A 15,529-nucleotide genomic window follows, 5' to 3' on the forward strand; every position below is an offset into this window, starting at 1 on the left:
TGTATCCTATTTGGCATATGTAGAAAACTTCAAAAACTTGTTCAAAATTTTGTAGATGATTATATATCTCAAAAACTTATAACTCCCCCTAAGCTAATGTGTCATTTCTATAACCAAAATTCCCTTAAGCTGAATTTATCTCATGCTAATGTGGCTGATACTCTTTGCCTTGTCCAATATATGTCTAGTCTATGTCTACTCAGTTTGTACTCCCCTTTTGTTTCTGCTCCCCCTTTTTTACATATCTCCTTTGTAGTTTTTGTTATCCTTCTAGCTCAAAATTTTATTATCTCCTCCTTTGGGTATATCTCCCCCATATCTACATAATGTATTTTATCTCCCCCAAAATATTATATCTCCCCCTTTTTTACACTCATGTCAAAGGGTCCTAAGAATGAATGGAATATTTTGCTAAAAATGTTTTATTTACCTCCATTATCATATTTAGAGAAGCATCCCAATTATCTAAGGCAATTTCCAATGCTTTGAGTTGGATGGATGTCTCTACTACAAGATGTAAAAGGCCTTCTAAGGTAGAAAGATTAGGATCTTTCTTTAAAACATTTTCTGCATGGCCACTTCTTTATGTAGTACTCCCAGATGTGAGGTGATAGCAAACTAAATTTGTATCAATTTGGCCTTAATATTAGCCACTTTTGTTGTTAATATAGCTAACTCCTTTTGAGGGTGAAGCGTTGTGGCAAAATGCTTCTCACTTTGAGTTGGATCCTTAGGTAACTATGTGTTGGATATCTTAAGGTTCCTCTCCAAGCTTAGTATTCTCTAACTAGTCTCTTGTGTGAAAAATGAAGAGACACAGTTTGGAGTATAATGAGAATATGTTCTCAAGTACTGTTTTAACCTTTTCTATCTTCTTGGCTAGTTCTACTTGTCAAAGTGTTATCTCACTAGATATCTTCTCATTAACCTTCATTTGAAATTTCTTTTTAGACCATTCTAATAATTTAACATTAGTATCATGGTCTTCATTTTCTACCTGGTCCACTATGTTGGACAATTGCTCCATGATGGGCTTTGTTTCATTAGGTACTAGCAAGTTGAATGCATGAAGGAAGATGTCTTTGATTTCTATTAGTGCTTGCCTCTATCTATACTCATTTCTAAGTATCTCCTATTTCTTCTTCCTTTTTAGTGCCTCTTGCACTTCATTGATCTATGCTAGGTTCATTGTTTTGTAGTCATAACTTGGTATGACTATTTCTTCATAAAGTGCAAGGTTTACATAGTGAAGTACCCCTGCTACCTTGGTGGAGCTCGAGCCTGGTGTTGATATTTGTAGTGGTATTGGATCAATGCTTGACTACTTAGTGGGAGTCCCTGGGGTAGTAAAAATTTACCCATGTCTATATTACATCTTTCTCTCTTTCCTTGGGGGTTTTCTCCTCTACCTTATCTTCTTCTCTTCTACCTTGATCAATTACAATGATTTGAGAAGGTGCACCTTGGCTTTGTATTGTAGTATCCTTTTGTTATGTCTACTCCTTGGCTAACTCCTCGAAAGTTACTCTAACTAATATGTCAACCTTAATAGTTGTGTCTTGTGTTGCTTGCTCTTTTAGTTGATCACTTGTAGCTATAGGAGGTTGTGAAGGTGGTTCTTGTGTGCTCACCTTCTCCTTAGTTATTTCAGCTACAACCTTTTGTAACTCTTCTACACTCCCCAAAATAGGATTTGTGCACAACTATGATTGCAATGTTGTTTGGTGAAGGATTTTTTGAGATCTTCTATAGTCAATGATTGATGTTTTGACTTGAGGTGTCAAGAACATCCTTGAATATTATAGTTTCTACAGATGTAGTTGTTGTATGTGGAGGACTAGGTGGTGGCAATTGGGTGTCTTGGACACTCTATTCTTGATGTTGCTCTTCAACTGTTGCCTCATCACCTTTTTGTGTCTTCTCCTCCATTGTAACCTCTTCTTTCTCTTTCTCTCCTTCTTCCTCCTTATTATTTTCTCCTTCCTCATCATCATTCCTTCCTTCAAAGGGATCTTCTTGCCCTTGACAGTAGTCAATCCATAAACCAATTTCCACATTTGCTTGAATTTCTTAACAACATCTTCAATCTTATTTTGTAGAATGCTAAAGGCTCTATATTAGGGTGCAAATTTGCTCCCATGCTTCTTGTTAGCCTTGCTTATTTGACCTTTTTTAAGGTTTGGCATTACATGAGCCAATGTTGACTCCCTTATTTCTTTCTCCATTTTAAAGCAATAATGCCATTTATTTTCAATAATGGAGGTTAGCTCCTTAGGCATATAATTATCCAGTTCAAGTGGGGTAATCTTGAACTTGGCCATCATAGTGTAGATAGACTCTTCCACTATATTTTTCTCTTCTCTACTTAACTTATTAAAATCAACAGTCTTTAAACCAGTTAAATCTGTATTATCCCTAATATTGTCACAGACATTTTCAAGATCAGATTTGGTGGTGTGACTTACCACTCTGAATTGCTCATTGTCAGATTCTGTCCTTTCTTTATCTGACTCTAGGGGTGCAACATACTTTTTTCTCTTCTTTTCTACAACCTCTCCTTGCTCTGTGGCTTGTTTCTTTTCCTATTTCTTAGCCACTTTTGTTGTTGCCTTGGTGTCTACCATTGTAGTAGGCTTGGCCCGGCTTGGCTTAATTGCTTTCTTCTTCCCTTTGGGCTATGCAACAGGTTGTTTTTATGCCTTTCTCTTCTTGCGTTCAGCCTTGGGTGCTTCTTTCTCAGCACCTTCTTCTTCATCATCTTTAGCCTCTTCATTTTCTTCTTCTTTAGCAGTGCCCTTACCAAATTTAGCCTTTAACTTCTTCACAAGTTTGTCCTTTTTCTTCAATGTGGAGGTAGTTTTTAACTCGGTGTCTACCTTTGATCTTACCACATCATAAGTACCAAAATGTGGTACATTCTTGTCCACTTCTTCTACTAATAGTGCAGTTATGGTTGCAGATGCCTCATCTATATTTATCTCATATCCAAGATGTCTTAACCATCTAACCCTTGGTATGGCTTCTTGTATGTAAGTATAATCAATATCTACAAGAAAACATACATCATTTACATTCTTTTCTACCAATGATATTGGTATCCTTAGCCTCTATTTCATGATCTTCTTGAAATCTTCAAAATAACTTGTTATAAGAGTTTCAAAATTAACTCCCATTTGTTCAATATATTCATTTACTTGAACTACTATAGACCTATTGGTTTTCCAACTTATTTTTCCAAAGGATGGAAATTCATTCTGTGCATAGAAAAATATGCAAATCAAAATTGCACCAAATTTGTACTGTGCTCCCTTAGTTCTCCTTATTGCTACTAAGTTCTCACTGATTTTTCGCAATTGCAATTCTGCAAGATCATAAGTATGATCCTTTTTCACTAGTTTCTAGTCAACATCCACTGCAATGTATGGTACATTGTTAAGTCTATTGGATTGATAGAATTTTTGTGAAATAAACCTAACAACGAATTCAACAAGAGGGACTTGAATTGTATCTATAGTCATTCCTCTCTTGTTCCATTTGGCATTCGTGTTCTTCTCAATTGCTTCCTTTGAATCACTTCTAAGGGTCTTTGGCTGATCTATGATTAGATACCCTATTACTCTATATAAAATCCTTTTTGTTATCTTCACTAGGCCATCTTCTAGCCACAAACTTCCATTGTGAATTTTTCTTAACACTATCTTGATCCATTCAGTTTTGAAAATCATGTGGAATTCTATGGCACAAGTCAAACCCTTCTTTTCAATGATTTGGTACTCTTCCTTCAATACTCCATTTTTACACAACTTGTCATAGGTTTTCCTCATATCCATGTCTCCAATGGCTACAATTTTGTAATTGTAACATCTCCTAACATCTTGGACCATAACTACCTTAGGAGGTATATTAGATAGGGCTCCAGCTGGGTCATTTTTGTATGCTACTTCTGGGATTGGCCAGAAGTCAAGTTGTTTCACCTTGTTTGACACTATTTGGACCTCAAACAGTTCTTTCTCTTAAAGTTTCCTAGAATTGGAGGCCATTCATGCTACCTAGACTTTAAACATGAAGAAAATATGATACTGCGTAGCTTGGCACTAGTGCAAATACCTTGAATCGATGAAATTGTCCTAAATCACTGTTGAAATCGGCTCAAATGTTGGATTCTCTGCTTTAAAGTTGTTATGTACTCTTCTTCATCTTTTCTTTTTCATCACAATGAAGAAAAATGGTTCAAAATGCGATAATATACCTTGTTTCATAGCATTTAATGCTTAGTGCATTTGTAGCTGTCCACTTGGCTTCTTAAGCATTTCTACATTACTTGGCTTCCATTGTTTTTCAACCACTTAGCATCGACTGAAGTATCCTTCACTTGGCTTCAATTGAAATTTCCTTTCACTCGTCTTTCACTACTACTCGGTTTTAACTAATCATTCAACTTCTACTAGCTTTGGTAGTGAACTTCGCATGTACTGGGATTCTACTTGGCATATGAAGGAAATTTTTTCTAACATTGGTGAAAACTTGAAGTTTTAGCTTTGCATCTCCATTCATGCTGATCTTTCCTTTTCAATACTTCCTTGCTTAGGAACTGATGTATGATAAAGCTTTGTGTATCAGCTCCACATGCCTTCTTTTGCTTAGTTGGTTGAAATGTGACCACTTGACCTTTTAGGTGAAGTGATCCCTTCATTTGATTTGTTGCTTCCATCTTTCTTCTTCCATGTATTATTCATTTCTCCTCTGATGTATTCAACATCTACCTTTTCTTTTCCTTTGTTGAACTCTGAGTTGGGTGCCTTTGACCTTGTTGGGCAATTTTTGTTGATATGTCCAATCTTTAAACAACTAAAGCATGTGGTTTGGCTGAGCCATCTACTGTAGTTTCCACTGAAATGTGTTCTTATGCAATTCTCAGGAATGTGTCCATATTTCTGATAGTAGTGGCAGCTATGCCCAGTGTTGTAGTTCCAATTGTAGTGATGTCCATTATTGCTTCCTCTTGTTGATTGATTAGATGTCCACATAGGCTTTGATCTACACTCAAAATCTCTATGTCCATACTTCTTGCAATTATGGTAGTGACCTTCAAATCTTGGTGTTCTGATAGTCCTAGTCTTATAGTCATGTGTTTGATGTCCTTGCTTGTTGCATTTGTGACAGTGACCCATGTTTTTATGTTTATCATGATGATGGGCATTCTTTCTCCTGCATGCATTAGAGGTGTGTCTTTTTTTACCACAAAAATGAAAAATAGGTTTAGTGTTCTTACCTTTGTCACTTCTTTCTTCTGCAGTCTTAAATGACTCTCCTTTTTCAATGCTGGTGTGTCCTAGTCCTAAAGTATCATTGCTAGCTCTTGGTGATTTTAGTACCTATTCAAATTATTTGATGGCCTCATTAGATTTGTTCAAGCTCTCTACAATTTCCTTCTCTCTTTTTAGGTCATTTTTCAGTTGCTCATTTTGCATCTTCAGTGTGGAGATCTCAATGTCCTTGACATTTAGTTCATGATGTGCATTCATCATCGGACTTAGGGTGTCTAGCTGTATATTTGAAATTCTTGCAAGCTCAATTGACTTTTCTTCTAGTCTATTGGTTAGGTTTCTCTTGTCTTTTTCTAGAATAGCCTTATCTTCAATAGCTCTTTTCTTCTATTCAGTCACTTCACAAAGTATCATGGCTTGTGATTCTTGTTCAAGCTTGAGTATTTTAATCTCTTTTTCTTGGGCTCTATTCTTCTCCATTAGGTCTGTTGTTTTTGCATCAAACTCTTTGGAATCTCCATTTGCAAAAAATTTTGTGGTGTCAATCTCCTTGTATTGTGTATCATTCTCAGCTATGGTGATGTCTCTTGTTCTCTTTAAGGATTTTCTAGTTCTTCTCTAGCTTCTTCCAAAGTGTGTAGAGCAAGTTGTACATCAATCACCTAATTTTCTATGCTCTTCCCAAGTTTTTAGACTTCCATTTCCAAATCTTTTCTCCAAGTTGTAAAGCTCCTCGTTCTAAGAACTCGACTCTGATACCAATCATTGGAATTTACAAATGGGAAGGTTTACTTCTGAGAGATGGGGCGGGGGGGGTGAATTAGAAGTAACTAATTTTTAACCTTTTAAAACATTTTAGCTGAAATAATTCACATGCATCTAACATATCTAATTAACATAAAAGAAAGACATGCATGAAAATAGATGACACAAGATTTTGGTCACCCAGAAACCCTCTTGAATGAGAAGGTAAAACTAGGGTGGGGATGACACCCACAAATTATCACTACAAAAATATGTAACCATTCAAGGTTACAAAGTTTGACCACTTCCAATGGTCTACCCTATGAAAGGCATGTCTTGTTAAAGACTTTACACCCTATTAAAAGCAGTTTGGTTAAAAGATTTACAAACACTCACTTGGAAAGTTACCCTGTTAAAGGATTTAGCACCTTGTTGAAAGGCTTACAACATGGCTATTAAACCAACCCATCATCATAGGATTTTCATTCCTAATACAATGGCTAGAGAGTATTATAAAGTCTTGACCTAATGACTTGCAATCTTCAATTGTTGATTCTGTATCCTTGCTCTGCTCTGTCTGTTTTGATCCTTCCTGATATGATATGTCTCTCCTCAAAATGCTAATTCTCTATTCTAACCAACTAGATTTTGTAATGTTGCTCTTCCCTCAAAGTGCTTATACCCCTTTGCATTTTTCTAGCATTCTCCCATGAACTCTCACACACATATGAATAATGGGGTTTCATCCTCCTTTTAAAGGCTTCAAAGACTTAAGGTTAGGTATGAATCTACAATCAATATCCATTCTTCTTTTCTTGTTCAATTCTTTCACTTTTCCTATTGGTTGCATGCTTTCTCCATTTTTTTTATTGGCTACATATTGATTTCATAGGGAATGTAAAAGATTTGATCTTATGTTCAAGATCCTTCAAGATTCATCCTGACTCAACTCAAAAATGGTTTACATCTAAGTTTGTGAAGGCACCAACTCATATGTTGATTCTATGTTACTCACCACTTACTAATTGTTGATGCTTGGCACATATAGAAACTTTTTCTCTCTTGTCTCCTATAGTAATTTTGTTTAGCTCAAAATCTATACTTTTCTCAGCACCTATAGTGACTCGGCATCACTTATCACTCGGCACTTGAATCTTGCTCGACACCTGAAGTTCACTTAGCACCTATTGAATCTTTGGCTTGGCACATATTATAGCTCAACATTTGTGTCATACTCAGCATCATCTTGAGAATTGGTTAAGTGTGTTGACACTCAATTGTCAAAACCAATCTGAGACCAACAATTCTTTGTAGTAACCTTACAAATATGATATTGGTGGGTGAGATATTTCCTTAGCTAAGGTCTCTTTCACTAGTGGATTTGGGTTTTAGTACTAAAGTCTTTTATGGCTTTTGACTCTCTTTTATTCATTTTTTTCCTTCTCTTATTTTTCTTTGTTTCATGCTCTTATGCATTAGAATGGAGTTAGGAACCTAAGTTTGGAGGATTATGCCCTCAATCTTTTTTATTTTCTATCTTGTTGTGACATTATCTCTTTTCTCTTCTTCTTCCTTTACCAAGAATACAATATGCCTCATACTCCTACTAAAGTGGGGGCTATATGTACCATTTTAAAATGGAAGCACCTCATTTTGAGGCCTTTTAACACTGAGTGTGGATTTTATCTCTCTTTTTCCTCCCCAATATAGATAACATTTTTATATCATCTCTCATCCTCCAATGTGGTCCTTTAGGTATTGCATTATCACTTTTTGGCCATATCTTTTGGTAGGTCCATTATTTCTCAATTCTTTCTGCACCTCTAAGACCTTCAAGACCTTCTATGTCCTTCGTCAAGAATAGGTCAAATTGTTCAACCTATTCCTATAAAGAGGTTGACTAAGTTGACATCTTCCCCAATGATTTGGGGTCATAGGGCTCAAAGTGCATTGAGGTTTCCAATTAATTTCTTTCTCTCCTTAGTTTGCCTACCTTATTTTCCCACTAGAATACTAGTATAAATGGAGGCTTGCAATATTAACTTTCACATCTAATATATTATATTTATCTATCAATCAATTAGAAATCAATCACATATAGGAAATGCAACATTTTCAAGAAAGCACATGCTCAAGAAAGCACATGCTCAAGAAAGCACCTTCAAGAATCCATAATGTTTGAGTATTCCCTCCTTGTATCAAGCTTCTTCCTTCAAGTTAGTAGTGGAGTTTGTCTTTTAGGAAGGAGATTCATCATTTCAAATCCTTCAAGTTCTTCTTTTTTCCATGGTATATTACATACATTCCTACACATGACGTTTTGACTTCTTTGATTTCCTTTTGGTTTCATTGAATCAAGACTATTACATTAGCATACTTGATCATATATCAAATTCAATTAAATCTAAATTCATTTTAAACCCATTTAATGAAATGTTATCACTTATTAAATAACCTGCAATGGGTTACCCTAGTAGCCACTTTGGGCCTCAGCCTCCATTACAAGCCACTTCCTAACATTACATATAGATAACCTACCCTAGGCTCATAAAAGTATAAATCAAAGAATCAAAAATTTCACCTCAGCCTATACAAGTGACTAGAAAACATCAAAAGATAATTCACAATAACACATTAGTTCTCTCCGAACAACTAGAAAGCATTCCAAAATACTAATCGAAGACTCAAAATGGTTAAGTCAAATATGTCATACATTCACCTTAGCTTCACGCAAGAACACTGGAAAGCAATAACGAACAATAAAAGCAAACTCATCACAAAGCATACCAGACATATTACCATGGTTGAGTTTAAAAGATCAAAGCTCAAATCAACATAATACCACAATCACAGAACTCCCAAGCCTCTGGTAAACATCCTGACTGGCCAAAGCTACTACAAACCCAAAAACCCCGACATCAGTAAATCACACATCACATAAAGTGCATACAAAAGTGAATTTGATAATTCATTAGGTTTTGAAAACCCTAAATTTCAATATTTACTAAAGTTTTTAGGTTAAATCACAGGCAATCCTATAATGGAAATCAATTTTCTCAAATAAGAGTTTCAATCCAGAGAACTTCTAAAAATAAAATTACAATAGACACGAAGAAGACAATAATTTGAAGAATGAGCAACTACTGCACAAACCCACAAGATCCTACCTAGATCTAATGTTAAAACAATGAGTACACAAACACACAAGAATCTTCTTTTTCATTTCAAAACCCTCTTTTTAGAAATTGGCTCCTCCAAACCTATGTATCTAGAAAAAAGCTCTAATTTCCTGAATAAAGAGTTTTAGCTCCAAATCAAGGCTTTAATCGTGCAATCATGCAAAAACCCTTTGTCTTTAATTACTATATTTTAATTTTCATGCACAAACTTTATGCAAAATAATTAAAATAAACTTTATTAAATCAAAACTTTCTCTCCCTTATTAAATCATGCAATGTTTTTAATATAATATTTATTGATTTAACTAATAATACTATTTAGAGTTTATTAAAACAAAACTTCTAAAATAAATTATTATTAAATTAAATAAATATAATTAGAGCTTTACTCAAATTTTTTAAATTTATTTCTTTCATGCACATTTAAAGAACTTTTTAATTAAAATATTCTTTTATATTTTATTTTCCTCTGCTTATTAATTAGTGTAAGCACTATCTAAAGCATAGTTTATTATTTAAATTAATAAAAATAATTAAAGCTCATTATTTAAATGCAACTCTAATTTAATAATTATTAATTAAATAATCATAATAAAACAATATTAAATCTTTAATCTTTTAATATTTTAATTCTATTTTTATCCAACTTCTTAAATTAGACTTTTAAAATAAATATTTTAAATGAAGTACACATTTAATTAATTTTTAATTAATTAAATAACATCATAGTCTAATCTTTCTTCAGCCAAATTTCTAAATTTAGACTTTTGTTTTTAAAGCATAAATTTAATTAGCTTTTAATTAATCAAATATTCACATATTTTAATATTCTTCTTTTAAATCAAATAATATTTATTACTCAACTAATAATATTATATAGAGTTTATTATTAAAATAAAACTCATAAATAATTATTATTAAATTAAATAAATGTAAATATACTAAAATTAGAACTTTAATTTAATCTTTTAAAGTTAATTCTTTTATTTAATTAATTTTTCAATTAATTAATTATTGAATTTTCTATATACAATTTTCATGCAACAACTTTAAGCAATTAAAATATCTTTATTAAATTAATTTTCTTTCTCACTTTAATTAATCATGAGATGTTTTTAATATCATATTTATTTATTTAACTAATAATATTATTTAGATTTTATTAATTAAAATAAAACTCCTAAATAAATTAATATTAAATCAAATAATAATAAATATGCCAAAATTAAAACTATAACTTTATCTTTAAATTTCTTGCATATGCTTTATGCAATTTAATAAAAATAAACTTTATAAATTTTATATTTTCTCTCTCAAGTTAATTACAATATGTTTTAATAATATATATTTTAATTCAAGTAATAATATTATTTAGAGTTTATACTACATGAGGATGTGTTTGTACTACATAGGGTCTAGTATAAAAACTTAATGATACTTGTTACTTGTTCTTGTCGGGTACCAAATAATATGTTTACGCTTATCTTATAAGCCACTAACAATCCTATCAGGATAGTTCAAAACCTTTAATGAAACTTACATAATACATCAATTTATATATATGTGAAATTGTCCTATAATAACTATCCCTTATTAAATATGTAGTATTAATCATTAATTATTTATTTTTCCAAACTACTACAATTGTATTACCATTCACCAATCCTTAATCTATGATTAGTTTATCAATAATCGAAACACCAAAACTAACTAGGCATATATATCCCTATCAAACTTTGCTTACCGATAAGGAATACTTCGCTAGCTTCATTGATATTAATCAACATGCAACTTTAACTCTAATCAACTTCTTTATGTGTGACTTTCTAAAAGATGATCACCTAAATCTAGGAATAATAATTTCATGTTATGCATCATTATGTATCATCAAAATCAATATACCTATTACTTAATATGTTCCTTTTTTGTCTCCTAACTTACACATTACTTCCAATGCCATACTTCACTCTTACCTATAAATCATATTACACATTACTAACATTCTCTTACTAACATATAATAATATTGTAAATAATGTCTTAGTTCCTATTATTCTATGTATTGGGATCCCAAGGTATGTTCTTTTTGGAATATTTTATTGCTCTGTAATTTGGGGAAGGAATTATTTCCTTTCCCCATCCATTTTCTAGAGAGATAAATGTGTATGCACAAGTTTGTTTCTTATGGAGGTTCATCTATTTACTTCTTCCTTTTAATCAACTATGATGTTAAGGATGTTGCCTTGGTAATAGTTGTGGCATTACTATTATTATTTTTCTTTTCTTCTACAACATTTCAACGTAAATGTCTAATTAAAAATCCATTTAGAATCACTTGAGACATAAAAGTTAACTCATGAAATGTATTTAGGAGAAGATTCACATGAAACTTAATTTATTTATCTATTCTTTCAATGATAACACTTCAATTGACATTTCTTATTCCTCTAATGCATAAATATGGATGACCTATTTTAAAAACATCTCTTGTATTATTTCATAATTTTCAAAGAGTATGCTACCAAAAATGCATGATTTATTTCTTGAACATCAAAAGAGTTATACTATCCTTGAAGAAAGATTAACATTCCATCCTAGATTATTATGTTACATAAATTCATGACATTGTAGTACAAATAGTTGCCTGCTACTGAAACTGCAATACAAATACATAAGAATGTATCTCAAGTCCTTCACTCCTTCCACAAGACAATATTCACAATAAATATACATTTAAATGATATCCCCTTACAACACATTTCACACACACAATAATGGAGATCTTGCTATCATAACTCAAAACATGATGATTTGAAGGGAGAATACTCCTAATATTTTTCATAATTTCCACCTCCCTCTACTCTAGCTATGCAAGAGGGAGATTTGTACTTTCTTTCATGGCCCCAAAACCTACAAACACACACAAATTGGTAACCATGGAGGCTCACCTCCCATCCTAGGCTTCCATGAAGACACCCACTAAGCAGGGTAAACAAGATCCAAATGGGACACACACACACACACACACACACACAATATAAATATGCATAAGAAGAATTACAAGATACCACATAATACTCCCTTACAAGGTTTACACATTTATTCACCATTAGAATCATAAGAATAGTAGGTGAAGGTGGGCTCTTCAAGAGGATATTTTCCATGTCAGTACAACTCTCACACTTTGGATTCACCATGCCTCTATAAAGCCTACATCATACATTTTTTACATCATAATATCCCACTTATCACCCCCAATCATAATATCAAGACATTGGCTTTGATGGATCCCATACTCTGTGAAATCTTACCCCTTCTCTCCAAGACAAGAGGCTCTCTACTACATTGTTGAGCCCAACTAACCCCTTCACCCAAGGCTTCTCTTCCCTCCCAAGGGTTAGTGAAGCCTTCACAACCATGATCACATTCAAAATCCAAATCAAAACAAGAAAATCAAGAGGGAAACAAGAGGGAAAAACAAGAAAATCATAAATTATCAAAATCAAGTAAACATTTCTTTGCATATCATAAACCCTCATAATCAAACTAATATTTCACATTGCATTATAATCTAATACTATCTTTTCATAAAGTTACATCCATATGTGTTCAATCATTCCATTCACAATATCAAGTTCATAGTACATATCATAAATGTACAACACTACTGAAATATCTATTACCAATTTAACATGCCTCTTAAATTGTTATGTTTTATGCTAACTAAATATGTTCTATTTGCTGACTAAGTGTGTTTAGCTACTAAGAATGTATAGTATAGAATGAAAATAATGTAGTAAGAAAAAGACAGGAATCATACAAGTACTGGAATAATATTTTTTATTCAAGTATTCAAACAATATTTTACAAAGTGTTCATGTTTACATAGTACTTGAATACAATGCATTCAGACATTACTAATACTCTCAGCTCCTAACATAAATATCTGAATTAAAGACATTGTACAAATAGAAAAGTACTAAAAAAGGAAGATAAGAGAAAAGGAATCCATTGCCTGAATGGAAGGTTGTTGTGCTGAACACTGAAGGGTTGATCCCGCATCTTCATCTGGGAGTAAACCTGCAAAAATGAATGAAGAAATGGGTCAATTCATATGAACTGGGCAATGGAAAACTTTCCTATCATCTATACTCTGATGTTTATACAACATGGTTATCCAGATAACTATGCTAAAAGGAAAGAAGGCAAGAAAATTCGAAGAAAATAAAACATGTTTTTACTAATGAGTTTGTTCCATGTGCAGATACAGGTATAAAGACATGAGGTTATAGAAGGATCATGCATAAGTTACATGCATGAACCCTTTTGGATGAGTTTGTTCGAGAAAAGACAGAAGATATTGGGGAGACTGTTGAGGGGGCATACATAAGTTTAAGGTATGGGACCTTCTGGTTAAACCAATGCAGTTGATTGAAGACATTGACGAGATCATTGAAAGGACGTGTATAAGTTACAAGCATAAAACTTTCTAGTCAAATCAAGGAGGGGCGGGGACCAAAGATTTGAGGAGTTCATTGAAGGGACACACATACACTACAAGTGTGGAACCTTTTTGGTTGAATCATGTAGCGGCAAAGGCAAGGGACAAGAGGACACTGTCGAGGGGGCATACATAAGTTTCAGGTATGGGACCTTTTAGTCAAATCATGGAGGACATGTAAAGTTAGAAATCTTATGCATACATAAGGTTCAATTATTTTTGCAAGCATATTTCAGCATATATCAAGAAAGTACAGATGCAATCAGTCACAAGGATAGTCAAAACTAAGGATCAAGTGCAAAATCAATAGAGGAAAAGAGAAATCTACTGTAGGAAAATATAATAAGCGTAAATAGGGGCATTAACATCAAGGAAAAACATTAATGTATACTATTTAACAATGTGAAAGACATACAAAAATAATAGGAAAGGTAAAGGGACTGGTACTTAAACATGTGTTAACATATAAGGTCAAATCAAGGGACTGTTATCAAGTTGTAAACAAACAAGAACAAAATGAGCATCATCTTGCTATTACGAAAACAAAAGGTTTTGTGGAATACACAACCAGTTCAGGATCCCTTAAAGATAAGATGTGAATATCAAATGTTTATGTTTAAAAGATTTTGACATTATTCTAGAGATGTTGCTTATGTAATCAATCATGGTACTTACAATAATAATCAAGCTAACAGAAAGTAAGTTGATACTGATATATGCCAAGGAAGCATACATTACATCTGCCCCTTCAGGTACAATGGTAAAAGCAATAAATATTCATGCATAATAGTATATGAAGGGAGAATTATATTCAAGGATACTACAGTAACAGGGTTCGAATCTTTAAAGAACAAGCCAAATTGAGGTTTGAAAGAATCAATTGTAGGTGCAAGGTTACTAGTTGAAACAATGGTAATGCAACATCTTGAAACTAGAAAAAGAAAGATGCCAAAGAAGATGCATATGATAGTATAGAAGGTGTATTAAAATCTACAACAATAAGAGTATTCAAGCCCATATAAAAATTTGAGAATATTATTTCACTTCTCTTCATATTCATAATATACACAAAATGAGGTTCTTATAGATTGTATTCAATAAGAAAACAATCTCAAGGAAAATGTTATGCAGATTCATTAGGATTGAGAGCCATTATTTAAAACCATTATCTGTCAAAGGGATGCAAAACCCAGGTGCAGATTTTAATGATGTTATCTCTTATTTTTATCAAGTAAATGAAGCAATCTATGAAAAGAAAGTATAGCCATTATTTAATGGTTCATATATCAGAGGTACAAGAAATAAAACCCATAGCTAGAATCTAATAGCAGGTCATTTATTTTCAAGAAGAATAGTTGCTCACATCAGGGTTCAATTTTTCTTCTTAAAGAAAAAGAAGCCAGTAAATGTACCCTTCATAGCATGTTTGAGGTAGCACTAAAATAAGCTCTTATACAACATCAAGTGTATTTTATGAGAAAAAACTAAAAGAAAATATAAAGACCCATATGTAACAATGGAGATTTTTAAGCTTACAACTGAAAAATGAGTAGTAAAGATTCAAGAAAAAGGCTCATACCAGTGGGAATGGCACCCAACACTGAATAGCAACATGAGCTCGCAAATGGAGAAAACCCCATGAAATTTCAACTATAATATGCCCAGATCTACAAGTTACTCATAGTAAAGATGGTATCAAAAATAAAGCCTATGAGCATGGCGTCTAATACCAGTAGGAGAGCTCAGTATGTTCGAGCTATAGCAGCAAGTAACTCACGGCTGCTCCAAAATAGAACCCATTAAACACTTCCAGTAAAATCAAACACATGGAGAGAACCC

Source organism: Cupressus sempervirens, chromosome 10, assembly GCF_028749045.1.
Source record: "Cupressus sempervirens isolate cs-2001-9-10 chromosome 10, ASM2874904v1, whole genome shotgun sequence".
In the NCBI taxonomy this organism is placed as follows: domain Eukaryota; kingdom Viridiplantae; phylum Streptophyta; class Pinopsida; order Cupressales; family Cupressaceae; genus Cupressus; species Cupressus sempervirens.